This window comes from Lissotriton helveticus, chromosome 3_2, assembly GCF_964261635.1.
Source record: "Lissotriton helveticus chromosome 3_2, aLisHel1.1, whole genome shotgun sequence".
Classification (NCBI taxonomy): domain Eukaryota; kingdom Metazoa; phylum Chordata; class Amphibia; order Caudata; family Salamandridae; genus Lissotriton; species Lissotriton helveticus.
In genome coordinates this window covers 390,451,403-390,472,305 of record NC_136062.1, presented here as the reverse complement: position 1 = coordinate 390,472,305, position 20,903 = coordinate 390,451,403, and the positions used below count along the sequence as shown (strand labels likewise).

Sequence of the window (20,903 nt, the reverse complement as noted above, 5' to 3'; positions counted from 1 at the left end):
ACTGGGAGTTCTCTTCACTAAGGCAGAAAAATCTGGACAGACCATCAGCGTTGGCGAGTTCTGTACCAGGGCTGTGTTCCACCGAAAAGTCCATACGCTGTAGGGAAATGGACCACCTCAACAGCTTTGGATTCTCACCCCTCATCTGCATCAACTATCTGAGGGTCCTGTGGTCTGTCTGAACCCGGAAGTGAGTACCAAACAGGTATGGTCTTAACTTCTTCAGTGGCAAGACCACAGCAAATGTCTCACGCTTTTAGCACTACACCTGTGTTCCCGTGGGAGTAACCTTCTACTGATAAAGGCTACAGAGTGATCTAGGCCCTCCTCATTCATCTGTGACAAAACATCCCCCACGCCATGCTCCGAAGCGTCTGTCTGAACGATAAACTCTTTGGAGAAGTTGGGTGCCAGGAGCACGGGTGCCGTACACATGGCAGATTTCAGGGCCTCAAAAGCTTTCTGACAAGTGTCACTCCAAATCACTTTATTGGGCTGCTTCCTGGAAGTCAGCTCTGTCAAGGGTACAACAATGTTGCCATACCCATTGACAAACCTCCTATAATACCATGCGAGTCCTAAAAAAAGCTCTCACCTCTGTCTGGGTTTTGGGGGGTTTCCAAGCCAGGATGGTTTCAATCTTGGGTTGTAGGGGCGCCACCTGGCCGCTCCCAACTTGGTGTCCCAAGTACACTACAGAACCCTGCCTGATCTGGCACTTACTCTCCCTGATCGTGAGGCCTGCCTTCCGCAGCGCTAACACTTCCCAGAGGTGGCACAGGTGTTCCTCCCAACTGGCACTGAACACTGCGATGTCATCCAGGTAGGCGGCACCGAACTCATCCAGTCCAACCAACACCTGCTTGACCAACCTCTGAAAGGTGGCAGGGGCATTCTTCATCCCAAAGGGCATAATACGGTACTGGAAATGCTAATCTGGTTTGGAGAATGCTGACCTCTCCTTGGCCCCACCAGTCAAAGCGATCTGCCAGTAACCAGACATCGAGTCAAACGTGCTGTGGTACCGTGAAGCCCCTAGCCGATCAATGAGCTCATCAGCTGTGGGAATGGGGTGTGAGTCAGTATTCATGACTGAATTGAGCCCTCTGTAGTCCACACAGAACCGGAGTTCGGGTGTGGCACACGGCGCTGCAGCCTTTGGGACCAAGACCACTGGGCTGGCCCAAGGACTGCTAGAGGACTTAATCACCCCAAGCGAAAGCATCTTTGAGACCTCCTCTTTGTTGGAAGCCCTCACCCTGTCAGTTACCCTGTAAGTTGTATTCTTCACAGGTAAGCGGTCTCCTGTGTCCACAACATGGATGCACCAATCTGTGACACCAGGAACCAGGCAGAACAGATCAGAAAACTGTCTCAGCAACTGGCAGCAGTCATTCTGTTGCTCAGGGGTCAGGGTGGAAGAGTGGTTAACACCATCCACTGACCTATCTTGCTCTGTGGCAGACAGGAGGTCAGAAGAGGCTCAGTTTCCTCCTCCATTCCAGCATCTGTTGCCAAGAGCATGCCTACTTCAGACCTCTCTAAGTGGGGCTTAAGGCGGCTGACATGCAGGACCCTCAAGGGGTTCCTGGGAGACTGCTAGTCCACTCAGTGGGTAACTGACCTCTTGCGTACCACAACCTCAAATGGTCCGTTTCACTGATCCTGGAGCGCGCAAGGCTCCACAGGGGCCATGACCCACACTTTCTGGCCAGGTTAAAGCTCTACCAGAGTGGCATTCCGGTCATACCAGTGCTTTATCTCCTCCTGGCTGGCTTCCATATTCGCCTCAGCGAGTAGCCTGAAACACCTAATCTGGTTCCTGAAGGCCTGCATTTAGCTATATACTTCCTGGGGAGGTTTCCTGGAGATAACACCCAGCCTTTCTTGTCCAGACTTAAAGGTCCTCTGACTGGGTCTCCATAGAGAAGCTCAAAGGCACTGAACCCTAGAGATTTATGTGGCACCTCACGGTATGCAAAGAGTAGGCATGGTAAGAGGACAACCTACTTCGCCTCATGGGTTCCTCAAGACCCATTATCATGCCTTTCAGGGTTCGGTTAAACCGCTCAACAAACCCATTTCCTTGGGGGTGGTAAGGAGTGGTGAACTTGTAAGTTACACCACACTTCTGCCATAGTGACTTGCATATACTTAGAAATTAAGTTGGTTCCCTGGTCAGACACTACCTCGCGAGGGTATCACACTCATGAGAAAATTCTCATTAGTGCTCGTCCCACTACAGGGGCAGTCACTGTCCTCAGAGGTATGGCTTCCGGGTAGCATGGTTCATCAAGACCAGGATGCACCTGTTGCTCATGGCTGTCTTGAGGTCCTATGGTCCCACAATGTCAATCTCCACCCGCGCAAAGGGGGTACTGACCACAGAGAATGGCTGGAGAGAAGCCTTGTGCTTCCTCCAACTCTTTCCACTTGCCTGGCACGTCTGACATGTACTGCAATGAGTGTCTGAACTCTTGCACATTTGGGGCCAATGAAAGTGGGCGACAACCCTCTCAAACGTCTTGTTCAGCCCCAAATGTCCTGCTAATGGCACATCATGAGCCAGCCCCAGTAGGAAGGCTCTGAAGCGCTGGGGTACTGTGGTAAATAAATAATTACCGGTTCTATTTTTCAGGATACTCTAATAACAGATAGCTCAATAAATAAGAGTCAAGATTCGAGGTAGCTGAAGTATACAGGCTTTAATCAGGCATAAAAGGACAGGAACAGGACAGCCTGCATGGGAATAGGATGGCAGCTGCCGGGGGCAGGATCTGGGAATTGGCTGGCTTTTAATAACAGTGCATTAATATATATACTAAAAACAATTACATTGCATTCAATACAGTAGGCGTAGCAGTAGGCGGAGTTTGTAGCAGTCGCGAAAGATAAGGCATAAAGTGGGTGTAACAAGAGGTGTGTACAGGGCGTGTACATAGACATGTGATGCAAACGTAACAGAATATGTCATAAACGGGGCGGAAACATGGAGGGGGCTACCTGAGCAGCTGGGACCTCTAACCTAGTGGTGCGCGTAAACTGGCAATGACGTGTTACCAGGGAGAACTGGGGGCTATGACTTCTGCACTAGAAGAGGAGACGAAAGTCTGGAGGGTCAGAGCGACATGTACCTAGGCATATCTAGTATCTGGTGTTTATAGTACATGTTGATAGAATCCAAAAGTTATCAGGGTAAAGGCTAACAGACACTAAGACTGGTGCATGCATTATTCTAAATGTATTGCATGTGCGAGGAATATTCTATGAATATGAATACAGTATTTCTCTTACATGGAGACATAAAGGCTAGACCATGACGGAAACTATTGATGCGATTCAGTAGCTTAGGAATGCAGAGAAGGAGGGCTGGACTGATAACTAGAAACATAACATACTCTTGGCAGACTGGGAGGCAGAGCCAGGCCTAGCCGGGCACTGCGAGGCATGAAAGTAAGTGAAGGGTCAGGGATACAGGTGGGGGCTGTATCGCTCCTCGGAGAGTTCAGGAAACAGGAGCTGAATCTGAGTCCGGGCCCTTTTGAGGCCTAGAAACGGGGACAATTCAATGAATTAACGTGCACACTGTAAAACGTGGCAACGTAGCTTTACATAGGCCTGATATTCGTTATATTCACGAAAACTGGAAACTGGCATACTAGAGATGGACACAACTGTAATTGCGTCTTTAATCGATCAGAGGGGAATACATGCATATCGATCATGCACATATGACATAACATGGGGAACACGTAGGCACATATAACATGGCAAAATTTACTTTTCCACATTCCCTCCTTGTGCCCTACGTTTCCATCAGGAAACATCAATATTCATGATACCATCTATCATTTCATATAGCATCATTTGCTCGTCTCGAATTGTCTTGGAACGGGATTTAGGACTAGGAATACAAGAGGTAGCGCACATGCCGCAAATCGCAGGGCCACATTGTATACAGAGGCAGCAACTGAATAGGATCATTACTGCAATACCTAGAAATGACAATACTTTCCATCCCCAGGCGGATATGATACTCCAGAGCCAACCGGACCATGTCCAGGTGCCTGGATTCTGGTGTAACTGATGGGCAATTTTATGAAGTCTGGTTATAGCTGAATAAACAGACGGCGCGTTATTAGGAATGAAAATGCAGCCACTAGATCCGATGACTCTACATGCTCCTCCTCTCTCGGCCAGTATGACGTCAAGAACGAGACGATTTTGGAGCACGACAAATCTCATAGCAGATTGCTCTTCGGTTAAGTTACCTAGAGCAGAAGTAGTCTCATTCACTACTGCTTCAAGGGTTCTGGTTAGTCTACGTATTAACTTACTATTCTGGATAGGTCCTATAAAGAAGAAGAAACCTTTATTGAAATCTTGATATTGTTCTAGAGTAGTTTCAGTTTGATCGACAATCGGGGACTCAATCTCCCTTCTATGTCTGACCTGTACTAGATGTGTGTTTCTATGATAATCAGATGGGGCTAGAAAAACTGGTGGCAGTAGGAAGGCAATGTAACATGTTACATCCCAATCGAGGGGCAGACGAACATATGCGGTCTGACCACAAACAAAATAAGAATGACGTGATGCTTTGAAAATAGATTTCCCACTGTCACTATACTTGACAGTAGTAGTACAATCACTATGTCCTACATGTGCGGAACCATTCTTTCTGACACATAATTCGCCTTTGACTGGTAGTACTGAAATAGCAGGTAAGTCTGGAGTAGTATCAGACTGAACATTCAATACCATAAAATTCGAAGAATAATTACCTAAATTATATACTTCATTTTCTAGATCTAACCCTGTTCTATGGGGGAGACCTTGCTTGTCTGGAAAACATGTTCTATTCAGAAGGGACATATCATTTGAAGATGACGTTAACATGGACCATGCTCCACACGAACCATTATGTGAAAACGGATAAGGAAAGAGTGGCAGAACTCCCTTCGGTGTCTGGAAAGGGGGGAGTCGACCACACACCCAACAATTAGTGGCATTGCTGGTCTGGTGTGAATAGTGTAACATTCGGATGAATGTATTATTTCTCATAGCAAGACGATAAGATAACTCGTGAGGAGGCAGATCACTAAATGTGTGATCTACTGTAGCATTAGCAAACTTATTTATATGCGAAATTGGAAAACATAAATGTAATGCAATACTTGTGCAGGTAACCATCAAACTTAGAAACAATAGGAAACTTAGAATGACGATACATCGTATAGAGTTTTGACTAACTCTCTCACTATGGGGGTCTATCTCATACATGTCAGGGACCTGTCTAACCGTTTCACCCGAGAGGGACTTAGACAATTAAACTGGCTGACTTATTTTACTAGACCGGAGCTTTAACTTATACTCCTGTTGCGGAGTTTTCTCTAACAGAGGAACTTTCAGTTCAGGATTCAAATCGGTGTCTGGTTTCAGGCAGTCTTTAGAAATGTCCTTTGCAAATGTTTTTTTTCGGACTCCATGGAACTTCTTTAGATGAGACAGATGGACCCACCCCTTGCGGCCCTCCAACTTCACGGCCGTGCGGGTGGTCAGGAGAACAAGTCGCGGCTCCTTCCAACGAGGCTCCAGCGGACTTGAACGATCAAAGTTCCTTACAAGGACGAGGTCCCCTGGTATGACCTCGTGCGGTTTCACTTTAGTATTGTCTGGAAATGCAGCAGCAACCTGTGAACGACAAGAGTGTAGGGCAGACATCAAGGAAGCTAGGTAATCTGTCAACATATTGCTGGAAACATCTGTAATACTGCGGGGTCTAGGTGTACCCCACATGTTTGGGGGGCGGCCGAATACGACCTCATAAGGGGACAGACCTGATCTGGAATGTGCGACCATTCTCATGTAGAATAAAGCAACTGGCAGGGCAACTAGCCAGTCTACACCTTTCTCTTTACATGTCTTAGCAATACGGATTTTCAGGGTTTGATTATGTCTCTCTACGAGACCGGCTGCTTCAGGATGGCGCACACAATGGAACTTCCACTGGTACCCTAACAGAAGGGAAACATGTTTCATTAACTCGGATGAGAATGGCTGGCCGTTATCAGAATACACGACCCTAGGGAGTCCATAACGGGGAAAAAATTCATGAACCAACTGCTTGGCAGTGGTTGCTGCTGTGTAATCTGGAACTGGATATGCTTCTGTCCACCTGGACAAAGCGCATACAACTACAAGGACATACTTGAAACCTCGACATCGCTCCATCTGAATATAATCCATCTGGAGGACTTCAAAAGGGTGGTCAGGAGGTTGGAATCCACCTTGTTCCACCGGGACACTTTTACCTGGATTGAACTGGCAACATATCATACAGGTACAGACTTTCTGCTTGGCTGCAGCTCGTAAATGCTTGTTGAACCAGAGGTTCTGTATACTGTCTAACATGGCTTTTTCTCCTAGGTGTGCTGGACTATGTGCGGTATTGATAATGACTTGAACCATGGAGTCGGGGAGAAACCATGTGGCTTTTCCCTTCGTCACCCATCCCTGATCTGTCTGGACCCCTCCTTGTTCGGACCATTTCTTGATTTCTTCAGGAGTAGCATGTAACTGTATGTCTATGACATCTTGTGTAGGGTCCTTAACTGTCATACAGGTAGTCTGTTCTGGAGTGGATGTCTGTGTCTTGTTAACTGGAATGTCTGGTGTCTGAGCTGTAAGCTTGGCTGTTCGATCTGCTAGATCGTTACCTTGGGAAATGATGTCAGTAACTTTCGTATGTGCCTTGCACTTCATGATAGCGATAGCTGTCGGTAAATGTATTGCATCTAACAGAGCTTCAATGAGGAGACCATGCTGAATCTTGGTTCCATGAGAAGTCATGAAACCTCTCTCCTGCCAGAGTACTCCGAAGTCGTGTACAACTCCGAATGCGTAACGTGAATCTGTATATATGTTTACTTTCAGGTTCTTGGCACGTATGCAGGCTTGGGTCAGAGCAACTAGCTCTGCTGCTTGAGCAGACAGGATGTCAATACGGTGTGTTTCTATAACTTCAGTGTCAGTAGTCACTGCGTACGCGGCTGCTAGTTCTCCTGTACTAGTTCTCATACATGAACCGTCCACATAAAGTGTCAGGTCGGGGTTAGGTAATGCAATGTCTGTCAGGTCTTGTCTTGGCTTAGTCATAGTATTAATGACTTCCACACAGTCATGTGTGGCAGGATTTGAAGTAACTGACGGTAACAGGGTAGCAGGATTTAGAACGTTGCAGCGTCGGATTTCTATGTGTGGCTGGAACAGTGTCAGTTCATAACCTGTTAAACGTGCAATGGTCAAGTGCTGTGTCTGTGTTCGGTTTAAAAGAACTTCCACGGAGTGTGGAACTTGTACTGTCAAGGAGTGTCCTAATACTATGGAATCACTTTGTCTGATAGCTAGAGCTGTGGCTGCAACGGACTTGAGGCACGCAGGCAAAGCCTGGGCTACTGGATCTAATGTGCTCGAAAAATAAGCACAAGGCTTGTACTGTCCTGCTTGATCTTGTGTGAGAACAGATAATGCAGTACCATCACGTTCTGTGACAAAAAGTGTAAAAGGCTTACTGTAGTTCGGTGTAGCTAGAACAGGTGCTTGGCATAAGGCTTTCTTTAATTCATTAAAACTAAGTGTATGTTCAGATGTCCAAGGGAGGACAGTCGATACGGCTGCCTCCTGTGTCGTTAACTATATCAGTGGCTTGGCTAGAAATGCATACTGAGGAATCCATTGTCTGCAGTAAGAAGTGAGGCCAATAAAAGCACGTACCTCCTTCTGTGTCTTGGGCTGTGGAAGACTCGCTATCAACTGGATACGGTCTGGTGTCAACTGCCTACCCCACTTGGACAGTAAGTGGCCTAAGTAGATCACTTGCTGGACACAGAACTGGAGCTTTGAAGGGGACACCTTGTGCCCCATCTCGGCTAGGAAATACAGAACTGTAAGTGACGCTCGTTCGCAGTCACGTTCAGAACGGGCTGTGATCAGTAGATCATCGACATACTGGAGCAGGGCAGTGTCAGTTGGCATGTGGATATTGTCTAGTTGTCTTTTAAGTGCTTGACTGTAAATACTAGGACTTTCTGTGAAACCTTGAGGAGCTCGTGTGAATTTATAGCTCCTTCCATTTAAACAAAAACCGAAAAGGTACTGGCTGTCTGGATGAATGGGGACACTGAAAAATGCATTCTTGAGGTCGATGACAGTAAAAAATGTAGCTTCAGAATCAATGGCTGTCAATAGGGATGAAATATCTGGGACTACTGGATACTGGGGTATGATACATCTATTAAGTTCTCGAAGGTCAATCACTAATCGATATACTGGAGGTGCATTTGGATCAGTACGTTTCATGACTGGAATGATAGGAGAATTACATACATTGGAGTCAGTTTCTACAACCACTCCTTGAGCAATGAGCTCATCAATAATTTTGGATAAGGCTGCTACAGCCTCAGGTGGCAATCTATATTGTCTGATTCGTGGCAAGACTATACCTTGCTTGAGGGTCACACGATGGGGCGTGATTTGCATAAAACCTACATCAGTTGGACCTTGCGCCCATAAATGCTGCGGGACATTTAGTAACCTTGGATCAAAATCACGTAATACATAGTGACCTTTAAAGTCCCGCAAAAACAATCGTATTCCTTCTGGGGAGCAGCAAATAACTGCACCTAATTCTTTCAATGTTTTAATGCCTAACAAATTTTCTGGACATGACTTCGTAAGTAACAAATCAGTAGTTCGGGACAATGGACCAACTTCTAGAGTAACTGGCTTTGAAATCTCGTTAACAATAGGCTTTCCTGAAAATCCAAGAGAAACATTTCTAGAGCCTGAGAGCGGAGCCCCTGGAACCTCGTCATGACTGATAGTAGTCCTACTTGCCCCTGTATCAATCAAAAACTTTCTGTCTTTCCCTAATACTTGACTGTGTACATAGGGACCCTCTTAATCTACAGGTATCTCGATGAGAGGCAAGCCTACCTCCCTCTCTAGGCTGTTTCATGAATACTGTTGATACTCTGGATACTCTGTCTGAGCATACTGGTACATTTGCTGTGTAACATGCTGTGTTGCAGCGATAGGCTGCGGTGCTGGAACTGTCTGTTGTGCATTCTGCGGTGGATGAGAAGTCTGTGAGACTTGTTCTGGTCTAGGCGGACGTGGTCTTTCTTTAGTCTTACCAGTAGCTATGTTGTGTTTCAGAACTGCACACTCGTTTATAAAATGACCTGGCTGTTTACAATAATTGCATGTCCCTTTAACGGGAGCTGCAGGATGACTGGCTTGATTCGGACCCCTCTTCTGACTGTCTTGTGGAACAGATTGTGCAACTAGTACTTTCATTTTCGTGTCTTTCATACGTCTCCTTTCGTGTTCTTGCTCTTCCCTGATTCTATTCTGGTGATACTGGAGCATTTGAAGCATTTGTGACGGGGTACTAGCTTGCCAGGTACTTTCGACTTTCAAAACTCGATTTTTAACTTGTGGGCTTGAATTCTCGACTAGTTTAGTAACAAAAAGATGAGGGTATGACTCGCTACCTGTCTTCAAACCACTGTTAATAATAAAACATTTTTCAAATCTAGAATAGAAATCACTAGTGTCTTCATCCTGTTTCTGTTTACATTCTGAGATTGCATCCCAATCTTCCTTTTTCGTGGATAATAACCTTGGCAAAACTTGTATCAATAACTCGGGCAATTCTTTACATTTGTCCCCAAGACCGGTACCTGGTACTCGTATTTTATCTTCAGCTTCTAGAGCTGTCCAATCAATCTTTTTCTCTCCCACCTCCCATTCTTTTTCCTTGAGTTTTTCATATACCCCTGCGGGCAACAGGACCTTTAGCATTTTAATGACATCTGGATACGTGTATTCTCCCATACGGAGCATGTCTTTTAATTCTCGATGGAACCCTGCTGGATCTTTGTCGTGACAAGGAATTAATTTCTTCATCTCTAAGAGTTCCATCTTTGTGATAGGGGTGTAAACAAATACTCGTTGCATTTCACCACCCGCTGTCCTAACTGGGTGTACTTCTCGTAACGGATGCTGTCTATCCATGTAAAATGGTTTACTTTCTGGAGGTGAGACGTGAACAAAATGCGGATTCAGAAACGTTCTATATTTGTGGCGCTGTTCTAGAATGACACTAATTAAATCGGTACCTAAACCTTTCCATTTATACTGGAGTAACTCGTTCAGAACATCATGTAACGGACCTGGATCAGAATGTTGTCCCTCATACAGTGTAATGAGGTACTGGATCATATACATACCCACCAGTCGCTGCTCGGCTGGGGGCAGTTTCAGAAACATTTGTGCCACTATTTCGTCTGGAAAAGTGGTAGAATCAGTAGCCCATCGGACTGCTGATCGGGCTAGTTCTAGTTCATGCATGGTACTAAGTTCACTATAACCGATACGTGATTTCAGAATGTGATCGGTAGCTTGAAATACTTGTTCAAGATTCTCTTGTTCTAGTGCTGGAAGGTGAAAAACTTTCTTGTGTTCTAGGCGTGAATGTCGGTCTAGAAGTCTAGATTTACCTACATACGCTATTCTCGTCTTCTACCTCTTCAGTATCAGTGTTGTCTTCTTTCTCGCTTACTTGTGCTGCTTTGCTTTTCTCGTGTAACCTTATTATTTCCTTACGAATTTTCTTGTACATACTCTCTATACTACTGAGTGTCTTGTGTCTTCCCTCGGCTATATGATCACTCCACTTTGTCAGAATTCTCATTTCGATCGGATCTTTAGTCGGACAATCTTGTTCCCTTACTAAACAATTGATTAGAAATTTTAATAGCATGAGCTGGGTCTCAGCTTTCCTTAGAGACATGATTTCGCCAATACTTTCTGGATCGTCTCCTGTACGGATGAAACGATATATTCTGTCTAGATCTTCTTTGGTTTTTCTTTGTTCGCCCTAAGTTGGCAGGGTATGCTCAGACGTGAGTCCCTTGCTCACTTTGCCACTGGAGTCAAGCAAGCCCGGATGAAGACGGCTGCAATGCCAGAAACTGGTCCTGGGAAGCTTGATTCCGGTCCAGGGAAGACATGGCTTGGCAGTTCGGGCTGGACTGTTCCCATGAGGCACAGGGTCAGACTGATTTGCATATGGCCATGTCTGAACTGGGGTGGCGGAGTGAGCTAAAGAACGGTGATGGATTAAACCCAGATCAGTTGACTGGGTGTGAGTGTTTGTATTGTCAACGCTCCGTCCATCACCATCTTTGGTTTTTCTTTGTTCGCCCTAAGTTGGCAGGGTATGCTCAGACGTGAGTCCCTTGCTCACTTTGCCACTGGAGTCAAGCAAGCCCGGCTGAAGACGGCTGCAATGCCAGAAACCGGTCCTGGGAAGCTTGATTCCGGTCCAGGGAAGACATGGCTTGGCAGTTCGGGCTGGACTGTTCCCATGAGGCACAGGGTCAGACTGATTTGCATATGGCCATGTCTGAACTGGGGTGGCGGAGTGAGCTAAAGAACGGTGATGGATTAAACCCAGATCAGTTGACTGGGTGTGAGTGTTTGTATTGTCAACGCTCCGTCCATCACCATCTTTGGTTTTTCTTTGTTCGCCCTAAGTTGGCAGGGTATGCTCAGACGTGAGTCCCTTGCTCACTTTGCCACTGGAGTCAAGCAAGCCCGGCTGAAGACGGCTGCAATGCCAGAAACCGGTCCTGGGAAGCTTGATTCCGGTCCAGGGAGGACATGGCTTGGCAGTTCGGGCTGGACTGTTCCCATGAGGCACAGGGTCAGACTGATTTGCATATGGCCATGTCTGAACTGGGGTGGCGGAGTGAGCTAAAGAACGGTGATGGATTAAACCCAGATCAGTTGACTGGGTGTGAGTGTTTGTATTGTCAACGCTCCGTCCATCACCATCTTTGGTTTTTCTTTGTTCGCCCTAAGTTGGCAGGGTATGCTCAGACGTGAGTCCCTTGCTCACTTTGCCACTGGAGTCAAGCAAGCCCGGCTGAAGACGGCTGCAATGCCAGAAACCGGTCCTGGGAAGCTTGATTCCGGTCCAGGGAAGACATGGCTTGGCAGTTCGGGCTGGACTGTTCCCATGAGGCACAGGGTCAGACTGATTTGCATATGGCCATGTCTGAACTGGGGTGGCGGAGTGAGCTAAAGAACGGTGATGGATTAAACCCAGATCAGTTGACTGGGTGTGAGTGTTTGTATTGTCAACGCTCCGTCCATCACCATCTTTGGTTTTTCAGCTGTATAGTTTCTCCTCAGTTTCTTCAGGTTCTTCTCCTCAGCAGAGGTTTCTTCTTGTAGTCCAAAAGTGATTCAACTTCATGGGATCTGGGTCCCAATATTTATACCCCAAAATCCCTTGTTCTTGGAGGGGAGCGGGGCCTTGACAGGCACGGTCAAGGCCCCTGGACAAAGGTGGCCCAGTGCACAGTGCCCAAAGCATCTTACACCAGCAATGATGTCCGGTCTAACATCAACAATTTATTCCACAGCACAAACAAGCATTGGCAAGGCAGACTCAAGTCCAGTTTCACATTTTATGTCAAGACTGCTATGAAAATCAACGAAGTCGTCCACATGCTGGTGATGCAGGATGCCGAAAGATGCTATGGGTGCTGTGTGGTCGAAAGGTGTCATTATGGTTATTCCTTGGTGAAGGCGGTATGACTTTAGCCACAAGAGTCTATGTCCCCTGAAATCTTCTTCTAGCCAGTAGAAGGACAGCCATGGCTGGCCTACTGATCTCGGTACACAGCATGTCCTGCGGTGAAGGCTGGGTCCCTCTTTGGAAAGTAATCTAGGCTCAGACTACACTCCTGCATCAAGCAGACTTATGTGCAACTTTTGGCTGCTGAGAATCGGTAGCTTGGGTTGCCAGTTGCTGGTCGAAAACCGTGGCTACTGATTTGTCAAAATGTGCTGCTTCAGCTTTGACAGCCCTGGTGCAGGTCCAGGGGCTCAGACGACTGACCCTTGGAGTAACTTCTTTGGTCGAGGCCCTGGATAGACATTTGCAAGAGCAAGGCGCAACAGATACAGTCCTCCCTTTGCTAACACAAGGTGCAGCATGGGCAGTACAGCAGACAGTGCAGCCTTTGTTGCCAGGACCAGGTGCCAGCAGGACTGTCCTTTTTTTGCTCCTCTTTTCCAGTTCCGTCATGATCGGAGGTTTAGGGTGCCGGAAAGTGTACTGGGTGGGATGATGGGGTCACTAGCTAATGGGCAACCATGACTCCTCCTACCCTGTGAAGACTACAGGCTAGGTGGGGCATCAAATAATCCCAGAGTACACTATCATGTCCACTCCCAAGATGTTTAAACCCTTCCTTGGATGTTAGGAGTTTGGCAGCCCACTCTTGAGATGTGGCTACCGGTGGGCTTCACGCCCATGAGAAAATTGGCTTAAACACTGGCCTCCTCTGTCCGTTACCACTGCCAGCCTGTCTACCTGAACAGAGAGGCAGCCCTTTAGGAGTGTGATCGTCATTTGCCACCTATAGACGGCTACACCGTTGAAGATCGCTTTTTGGGCCAACACCAAGTCGCTTCCTCTCCCTGTAGCAGGATTCTAGTGTACCTGAGCCTGGCAGTCATTCACACTACTCTCCAGGAGGGCTTAAGACTGTCTGAACAAACATGGTTACAGAGTGTCCTTAAAATGGAAATTAAATTTGACTTGGGCGTCAAATCGGGTTTAATGCCACAAATAATTTGAACCTTGAAGTAACCATTTTTTTAGCCCTATTCAGAAGTTACCAGACAGAGGTCAGCCGGTAACTCTGCATTAGCAAATTACACTATTTGATTTACCATAGCAAAAAACGACAATTTGGAAGTTTTAATGTACCAGCATATTAAAAGCATATGTCCATTCAATAATATACTGCTTCCTGTCATAACGCTCCATGGGCCTCTCTAAGGGGAGAATTACATTTATTGTAAAGGGACATGGGGGATTTTCCATTGTTCTACATGATAAAGTCGAACTAGTCGTTTAAAAACTGCTCTTTCAGACTGCAGTGGCAAACTGGGAGCCATTTTGTATTCTGTCACACACAGGGTGGTACAATCAGTGCTGCCGCCCTGGGTGGGCTCTGTCTTACTTGTCTTGAATACACTTGCTACCATCTACTAGAGACTTATAAGTGAGCTTTTGCCAATGTAGGGTACTGAGCTCTTAATAGAAGGTCTTGGTGCACTCCGAGTTGACAAACTAGCAGCTACTAGTCCAAATAGGGGTCAAAAGTGTGAGGTGAAACATGCAAAAAGGCGGTTTCCTCAAAGGATTGTCCCAAGTATTAATTAAAATATAAAACTTATTACCAATGCCATCCAAGCATTACAGTGAACAATGTGTCCCAGAGTCATTTTTACTTTTTAACTTGCTGCAACTGCAGCCATAGAACCAACCAACAGGGGTGCCAGCTCTCCACAGACTAGGAGAAAAGGCTCAAACTTCAGGAGTGCTAGACTAACATGCAAAGCCTCTACCGGGATCAGGTATTTAATCCATTGGTAGACTTGGAGCTACGTTTATAAGTTCTCCTATGGAGCTGCTGTATTGCCTACAATGCCCACGACACTCCAACTCAGTGGGTGGTGCCCCGGCCCTTTCTGGAGCACCACATACAAAAGAAATAAAAATGTTAGTGCTTTTCACAGGTACTTAAAGGCCGCTCCATTGCCTCGGAAATGTATTTCATATTAGTGGCATCCACATTCTTTCGAGGCGTTTTCTTTTTTTTTTAGGTGGTTGAGGTCTTGCCGCACTTTCTTTTATCTTATTGTGGATGCCCAGGTCCCACCAGGATCACCCATAGCCTGCTTAGTTGGGGCTATGAGGGATACAAGAAACTCACTCTGGGAATTTCAGCTGGGCTGGGAGTCAGGCAACCCAAATGCTGGTACAGTAGCTGGCATGCTCATTACCCATCCATTGTCCTAGAGGGCAGACTGCTGTAGGGCTGTGCCTTCCCGTTCCACCACAACACAGGCACAGAGTAAGAAATATTACAACTAAGACATCACAGCAAAGTGTTTTTCTTCTTTCCTGCCCAAGGGAGATGGGGATCCTTGGAACAGTGTTCCTTATGTTAGGTTGGTCCCTGGGGCCACGAGTGGCTCGAGGAGGGGGGCCCCATGGATATCCTCTGCCACAATTGATAACTATTACAGAGGTTGCATCAACCACCAGAGGCAAAGACCTCTCCGTGGGGATTTTGAGGATTTTCCAGCAGAGTGCTACGCACTGGTTTGCCCACTGCTACACCCAGGAGACCAAGTTTTGACTGATGATATCTTGGATATATCACTGGGGACTAGTTTGATCAAGTATTGCTTTCGGTGGTGAAACCAAGTCGCCCAAGCATTTTTTTCAGGCTTCCAGACCTCCGACTGACTATTGAGAGCTTGATTTTCAAGGTCCTTGCACCAGGTATGTCTTCTCTCCTCCCTGGGAGGGGCATCTACCACGGCAAGCAAACAAAACAGCCTCCACTCACACTCTGGTGTCCTTCCAGTAGTCAGGAGGGTCTGGAACCTAGTGTACAGAGTCCTGTCCAGGGAGGCTCCAAGGGACCTATCCAAGGTCCCCCTCCAGGCCCATTCTACGAACTGTTGCCCAAGAGGTATAAGGGCCTACATGACTTTAAAGTCCTTCAGTCAATTCTTACAGAAGCATCAGCTGGCTCCTCTTTCCAGCCAATAATTCTTTTGATGTAGCTGCTCCCAGGTCCAGAATTCCCTCTTTAGTCTCATCCTTGTGCAGGGATTTCCAAGTGGGGGTGGAAAGTTCTAGAAGTCAAGCACCCCAGACCCATTCTTAGGTACCATATCATTCAGTCCAGCCCTCCCCCTAGCACATCACTTTAGGTAATTTCAACATGGTGACTTTAAGTGGTCTATGGAAAGACCTATCTTAGGAGCCTCAGCTGTGCTTGAAACCAAGACAGATGCCAGAACCCCTCCCACCATAGAATCAATGGTGAGGCCCTCTTGTGTTTGGCTCTCGACTTTCTTCTTTGTTTCTGTAAGCCAGGGTTTTCCCAAGACAGGTGTAGTGTGATCAGTTAATTAGCAGATGCAGATTTCCCGCCCACCTCTTCCTTTCCCTGGAACTGGGTAAAGACTGTTAATGGGTTTGTGTGGAGAGTCTTATGATCCGCCTGCTGGCCAGCACAGTAATCAACTTGACCCAGCAGGGTGGCAAAGGCCTGAAATCTGATTATGTCTGGCACAGAAAAATATGAACATAATTATAGTGCTATAAGGAGTGTAGTTTTGACAAAAGTGACTATGAATCTACACCCCGGATACATGTTTTCTCTAAGATAGATACTTCAATGGACCCTGTTTGCAGAAGTAGAGTAAAACTGTACTTTGGTGCAGATTTTACATGTAATGTGTAATACAATCTTCTACTCTCAGCGGTCACGGTACTAAAACTCTGTGTGCACTAGCTCAATTCTGATTCATTCATACCCATCACTACACTCTACTCTCCATTGGCCACCGCTGTAAGCCTACCCTGTCTACATACCTATATACAATGAAAGGAGCGTCTACAATATTTATATATATATATCACATTTATCAATCAATTATTATTGAGATGACAACTCTACATCATTGTTATATTTAAATGTTCACGATCCAAGCTACAAACCAGTATTCTTAGTTTCCTAAATTTCAGATGTGGATTAAACTGAACAATGAACAGAGAAAATAGATTCTGGCATAATATTGAGGTACTTGATGTTTAATATAGAGGTATAGACAGATATGAGATTCAGGATATTTTAATAATGTTTCACCAGAGTGAAGAGTAATTAGATAGTAGAATTATTTTAATATCCTTATATGTACACTTCTGACATTCTAGTGATAGAAGAAAGACTCCCGCCGTCAAATTAATGTGAAATTTAATCCACATCTGAAACGAAGGAAAGTAAGAATGGAGGTATGTAGCTTGGATCATGAAAATTTAAATATAACAATGATATAGAGTGGTCATCTCAGTAACAAATTGTGTGTACTGATTAGGACCAAGGAGGAGAACATAAGAAGGTGGACCAGGAAATAAGAACAGGTCGTGAATATAGGATTTGTTACATCCAGCTAGCAAACCCAGGAAAGGTAATAAATTAATAACTACTCAAATATTAAGTTCAGTTATGAAAGGAAAGTTTGGAGAAGGGAGCAGTATCACTGTACGAACATCAGTATCACTATACGAACGTCATGCTCAATTATAAAAATAAGAGTGAGTTTTTTTCTAGGAATAACGGATTGTGACATATAGACCATACTAAGGGTAGATGGAATATAAAAAAATAGTGCACATTTAAAGAGTGTGGGATATTGTGTTGAAACATGTTTTCCATCAAGTGATTTTATTTTAGAATGGAGATAGGCATGCCATATAGGAGTTAAATGCTATTGATAATAGGGTAGAAATTATAAATTTAATTTGGATGAACACCATACTGATAAGTGTATTTATTTTGGGGGTTTTCAGCCCTGATGTAGTCCTGTGTTAGGATGAAACTCGTAGGCGGTCTTTATTAAGAATTTATAAATATAAAAGAATTGTTGGATTAAATCTACAAATTTATGAAGACTATGGAAATGGCAAAATGAACTTTTAAGAATAAAGAACTTTTCAACATCAAAAGGCCTGTGGATTGGATCAGTTGCGACGATTTATAATAATAGATTGATAAATGTGATATATATTGTAGACGTTCCTTTCATTGTATTTATGTAATGTCTAAAACAGTTAAGCACCCCATACTTTCAGTAAGCACTACAGACCTAGACTATGCATGCCGACTCATATTATAAGGCCTTTCCCAAGTGAGCGTCAGTCTGTCGCAAAAAGGGCTCTTCAAGACTATCTGTGCGCGGACTTTTGAATTTGCTTGATGGCAATCTCACGCATGCACATACATGTGCTCACATATCCATGTGTAACAAGCCCCTTTCTACTTGCCCGAGCTGTGCATCGCAGACCTTCTCTTATAAAAGCGAGCGTTGGCGATTAGTGCACTCGTTCAATTTCAACAGATTGTACATAAATGACTCGGGTGCGGACTTGTGAAACTCACAATAAGTCAAAAGACAGGTGGCCAAATATGTAAACAATTACTGCAAAAGTAAAAACAAATACAAATGATGCACCGGGAAAATTGGCAAACCATATAGTAAATGATTGATATCAAACCTTAATAACATGGACTTAGAATTTTTTCAATTTCTTGAGGTTCTATTCGTCAAACTTTTTTTTAAGTCAGCAGTAGCAGTATATTTAAAAAAATTACCACATGACACAAACAGAATGACCTGTGGCCTTAGAAATTAGAGGACTACAGCTCCCAGTATGTTAAGAGTGCACAGAATGAAGGGTTAACATAAGTTGTGTTGCTGTGAAAACAAACAGTAAAAAGACTATTGATAACCATGACCAAGTCTGCAAGTGTTTGTATTTATGTGTTTAACGAAGAACAGATGGAGGACTGCACCTCCTGTTTGAGACCGGTAAGGAGACCTGAAGGGCAGGACCTGCTTCCACTTGAACGCCAAGACAAATAAGCGAACTCCAAGATTCAGCTGGCTGACCTCTGACGTGGTTACAGGGATGCAAAAACTGCAAGAGTACTTTTCCCTGAAGTACCCATCCGACCAGTTGGTATACAACGGTAACCACGCATTTTTTACAACGCGGTACCGTTACCACGCTACTTTTACCACGCAAGTCGTTACCACGACTTGCGCTGGGGGGCGCTCCAGGATAGTAAATAGTTTATTTACTATCCAACTCCTTTCCCTAAAGTCCACGGGGACTGGAGTTGGAATAGTAAATTAAAAAATTTACTATCCAGCGCCCCTCCACGCAAGTCGTTGTAACGACTTGCGTGGTAAAAGTAGCGTTGTAACGGTACGCGTTGTAAAAGTACGCGTGGTACCATCATACATCCGACCAGTTGCAACGCGTTCTGGACTGGAACCTGCTGCTGGCATGAGTCTTGACCCCCTAGTGCTGTCCCAGAGCTCCTGGAACCCTTGACTGTGTCTAACTAGATTGCTCGTCAACTCCGCAAATCTGTGGGATTACACACTCAAGCTGATCCAGCCAAGGTACGACGCCGCTGGGTTGGAGACAGTGTTCTCTCACTGGAAGCCTCTCAGCATCAGCAAAACTTTTTCAGCGGACCCTCGGCAAGAAGGTATCCAGCCTCCTGGAAACAGTCAACATACCATTTCAGAGATCAAGTGCAAAGACAACATCGCAGACTGGGATGAATCTGCTTAGTGTAGCTGACCTGATGTCCATCCAGAAATTGTACTTAGGTCCTGGTTAACTACAACCGTAGTCTGTCATTGGCGATTTACTTTTTCTTGGCACTTTTATCACGAATTCTATCAAAATTCGTAGCTCATTTCCCAAAGGTATTATTTTGGTGTCATTTTGTTTGTCTAATTTCGTGCCATGAATTCCAAGGATTGCGCTCCGCTGTAAATTACTGGAACTCGACTGATCTAACATGCAAGTGGCTTTGTTACTAGTTGTGCCCTTGTATCCACCCAATTTATTAATTCTCTTTCTAACACTGACTTCAAGACTATGTCTGTATAACATACTGTACTACTAGGAATGAAATACTAACAGTTCTTTAATGGTTCCTAATTGGTTTCCCTATCCGTTCTTTACAAGATATTTCTATTGTTAAATAAAATACGTTTCCCTGGTCACTCAAAGACTGGCTGCTGCACTCTGAGAATGTATCCCACCTCTCTTGTCATGCAGTTCCTATAAACCTATATAGGATCTGCACGTTTAGACAACAAACACTGTAGGATTGGTGTCAGAGTAATTCTAGACGACCATACCGGGTATGTTAGCCAATAGCAACCCCTCTTACCAAGGAAAGAATAGTTCACGGCAACTATTGAACAGGACAACCCTGATTGCTCAGGATCGTGAACGGCCACACCCGTTTTGTAACGTTCAGCACAGCGGGGAAATGATCCCCGCGTGTGAACGTGCCAACGGTCATGACGAGCTGAGCTCGTCATGAGTGCAGCTCAACCGTGCCTCATGACGAGCCGAGCTCGTCATGAGCACGCAACGGGTTAAAACAACTCTGTTTTAAAAGCTGGCACATGGCTTGGTTCTAACCATGTGTGGCAGCAGAAACATTACCACTGCTGCAGAGGCGCTCCTTTATACTCTTGTTGAGGATTAGACTTTTATAGTTAGAAAGGTAATTTTGTGAAGTTTGCTTTTAGAGCACTCTTGTAAGAAATGGGGGTTTCTAGCTGGCAGTGGCTTACACGCAAGCACACCCATGATCGGACCCTTGGTAGCTTGCCACAAACAGTCAGGCTTCCCACAAATAGGAAATTAAATTATACATACAATAAGAATACCCCACGTCTAAGTGGAAGGATGAAAGTTTGAGTTAATGGTTTTGTATAGCACTACTGCACCCGTTTTTCGTCTGATTTTGATACATTCAAAAATACTTTGTGCTAAAACAAACACATCCATAGTTTCTGTGGAATGAACGTGCTTGACCTTTTAAAAGGGATATCTTCCCTTATGTATGCTGGATTTTGTGTCATTTTTTGTCTGGTTCTAGTTAAATGAAGATAGGTTATTTTTCTAAACTGGCGTGGACTCAGTTTGTAGTTTTTTCACTGTATTACTGTGTTTGCATGTACAAATGCTTCACACACTGCCTCTGAGATAACTCAGAGGCAGTGTGTGAAGCATTTGTACATGCAAACACAGTAATAAAAACAGCTGGCCGGCTAACTACATGTGAACGGCCTTATGAGGTACTTATCCGCCTGCCCCTTCCAAGCCTCCTTTCACCCCCCAGGCTCTTCTACCAGGC

General features: G+C 45.1%; 1 protein-coding gene across 1 annotated transcript in view; it reads right to left on the bottom strand.

The window, feature by feature from the left end:
• CD59 (CD59 molecule (CD59 blood group)) overlaps positions 1–20,903 on the bottom strand; it is a 175,558-nt gene that overhangs the window by 11,918 nt on the left and 142,737 nt on the right. The gene's annotated exons all lie outside the window — the stretch shown is intronic.